Below are 3033 nucleotides of genomic sequence, written 5' to 3' on the forward strand. Positions count from 1 at the left end.
GATCGCCGTTGTCGCTAGTTCAAATTTTTCTGCGACATTCCATTCGCCCGGGATGGTGCCTCTATGGATGGGCCTCCGGGTTTCCGGTTCTGGTGTTGGCCGCTCAGGGTTTAGGTCCAGCACGTCCCGGTCGGACTCTTCGTCTTCCATTTGTTCGGACCAGGAAAGTTTCGGGCCTTGTTGTTCGCTGGTTTCTCGTGCCGTTTGTTCCTGTAGTTTGGCTTGGTTTGCCCAGCTGATCCTCTTTTTTTTTGGTATTGCTTCCTTGTGCGTCGCTGTTTGTTCTCCTTGGGTCTCGCGTTGTCCTGCCGTGGTTTCCATTGTTATGTTCGTTTCTGCTTTCCTGGGCGCTGACACCTTTGTCCCCGATACTTTCATTCTTGAGCTGGGCGGGAGGGCGTCCGGTAGAAGTTTTGTGGCTCGGTTCTTGTGGCTGGCCCGTGACATCCTCTCTTTGAATTTTCGGGCCGACATGTTGAATTTCTCTTCTTTATTTTCCATTTGTCTGAAAAGGTAGAGAGAGGGCATCGTTATTGTAATTGCTTCCTCTATTTTTGCAGGTTTTAGTTGTGAGACGTGTGCCCTTAGTCTTTTGTTCGTCGTCGTATCTTGTAAGGTTATGATCACTGGGGAGGTTTGTTCGAGTACCTTACACGGGCCGGTGTATTTCGGTTCTAGTTTCGCTGTTGTCTTGTCGATCTTTTTCGATAGTGGGTGCGTTCGTACCCATACTAAGTCCCCATTTTTTGGTTTCCATGCTCGCTTTCGCAAATTGTAATGTCTTGCTTGTTTTGCTGCTGCTTCTTCCATGTTTTGCCTGGCCATGGTTTCTGTTTGTTTCCGTTTGTCGGTGCTTTCTTGGTTTGTTTGATTGTTGAACCCTGACCCTAGTGTTACCTCGTCAAATAGGTTGCCCGGTAGTCTAAGTTCTCTCCCGAATATCAGGTATGCCGGGCTAAACCCTGTTGATTCAGACTTGCTGCTATTTATCGCTAGGGTTAGTTCGGGTAGTTGTTCGTCCCATTTGTTGTGTTTCCCTCCCGCGAATTGTGCGATTATAGTCTTTAGTGTTCGGTTCGCTCGTTCGGTTGGGTTTTCTTGTGGTGTGTATGGAGCCGTGAATTGTTGGGTGATGCCCCACGTTTTCATTACCTGTTTCGTCTTTCTGCTTGTAAATTGTACGCCGTTGTCTGAGATCACTCGCTTTGGTGCACCTCCCCTCGCCAGTATTTTTTCTCTGAACGCCTTTAGGAATGCGTCCGCCGTTGCGCTTCTTGCCGGTGTGACCTCCACCCATTTCGAAAATTTATCGATAAATACGATTAGTGCGGTGTTGCCGCGCGGCGATCTTGGCAGTGGTCCCACGAAATCGACGCATATTGTTTCCCATGGTGCGTTTGCGATTTTGGTGAGCATTTTGCCAGCCGCTGCCTGTTGCGATACCTTAAATTTTTGGCAGCTTTCGCATGTTCGGACGAATCGTGTTACGTCTCTGCTTAGTCCTGGCCAAAAATATCGCAGCCTTATTCGGATTTTCGTGCGTCTGATCCCGAGATGTCCGGCGGTTGGGTTTGTGTGGTTTTCGGTTAGTACCCTCTGTCGCTCTTGTTTTGGAACGCACAGTTTCCAGGGTTGGTCGTCTTCATCGGCTTGGCTTGGTATGTGTCGGTATAATCGGCCGTGTTTTATGGCAAAATCCGTAGCTTCTTCTGGTGTCATCTCTACTTGGTTCCATTTGTTTTGATACCAAGCGCATTCTACGATTTCTGCTATTCGGGTTTCTTCGCGTGGTAAGCGGGAGAGTCCGTCCGCCACTGCGTTCAGCTTGCCTTTCCGATATCGTATTTCGAATGAGAACGGTTGCAGTCCCAATGCCTATCTTGCTACTCGTCCGGATGGGCTTTCGATGGAATTTAACCATTTGAGGGCTAGGTGATCCGTAACTACGATAAATTGGTAGCCTTCTAGGTACATCCTCATCTTGTGTACCCCCCAGTAGATGGCTAGGCATTCTTTTTCTGTTGCGGAGTATTTCGTTTCTCGCTTTTGAGCTTGCGGCTTGCGTAGGAAATTACATGTTCTCCGTCTGCATCTTCCTGGGTCAACACTGCTCCTAGGCCGCAGTCGCTTGCGTCCGTTTGCAGTATGAATGTTTTCCTGAAGTCCGGGCATGCTAATATTGGCGCTTCCGTTAGACACAGCTTTAGGTCTTCGAAGCTGTTCTCCTGTGCTTCGCCCCACTCAAATTTTTGCCCCTTTTTGAGAAGGTCTTGTAGCGCTTTTGCCCGTTCGGTGTACGCTGGTACGAATCTGCGGTACCAAGACGCCAGGCCCAAAAAACTATGCAGTTGTTTCAGTGTAGTTGGTGCGGTGAGTTCTTTAATGGCCGCTACTTTATCTGGGTCTGTGTGAATTCCTTCCTCGCTTACCATGTGGCCTAGGTATTTCAGTTTCTTTTGAAAGAAATGACATTTTGCTGCGTTAATGCGTAGGTTTGCTGTCCGTAGCCGTTCGAATACCGTTTTTAGTTTTTGCATGTGTTCCACTTTCGTCCGCCCAATTACGATTATGTCGTCTAGGTATGCGAAAGCGAATGGTTCTATGTCCGGTCCGATTACCGAGTCTAGGGCTCTTTGGAACGTAGCCGGTGCTGTTGTGAGTCCGAATGGCATGACCTTCCATTGGTACAATCCTCGCCCTGGAGCTGTAAAGGCTGTGTAGGGTCGGCTCTGTTTTTCCATTGGGATTTGCCAATACCCTGACTTTAAGTCTAGCGTGCTAATGTATTTAGCCTCTTTAAGCTGATTTAGAATAAAGTCCATCCGTGGTAGTGGGTATGCGTCCTTCTCTGTTTTTTCGTTTAACAGTCGATAATCCACGCAGACCCTCCAATCTCCGGTTTTCTTTTTTATGAGAACAATCGGCGAGCTGTATGGGCTGTGTGATGGTTCTATTAGATCTTGCTTTATGAGCTCGTTGATCTCTTTGTTGATGATTTCCATTTGTGCTGGGTTTCTTGGGTAATACCTCTGT

General features: G+C 48.0%; 1 long non-coding RNA gene across 1 annotated transcript; it reads right to left on the reverse strand.

Moving 5' to 3' along the window:
- Positions 1-338: 338 nt before the first annotated feature.
- Positions 339-1295, reverse strand: LOC117183647 (uncharacterized). The gene is made up of 2 exons (XR_004468782.1): positions 1153-1295; positions 339-505 (listed from the first exon to the last, which is right to left on the reverse strand). It is a non-coding gene; the product is annotated as an uncharacterized lncRNA (long non-coding RNA).
- Between the last annotated feature and the right edge of the window lie 1738 nt (positions 1296-3033).

The sequence above is a fragment of the Drosophila pseudoobscura genome, chromosome 3, assembly GCF_009870125.1.
Source record: "Drosophila pseudoobscura strain MV-25-SWS-2005 chromosome 3, UCI_Dpse_MV25, whole genome shotgun sequence".
In the NCBI taxonomy this organism is placed as follows: Eukaryota; Metazoa; Arthropoda; class Insecta; order Diptera; family Drosophilidae; genus Drosophila; species Drosophila pseudoobscura.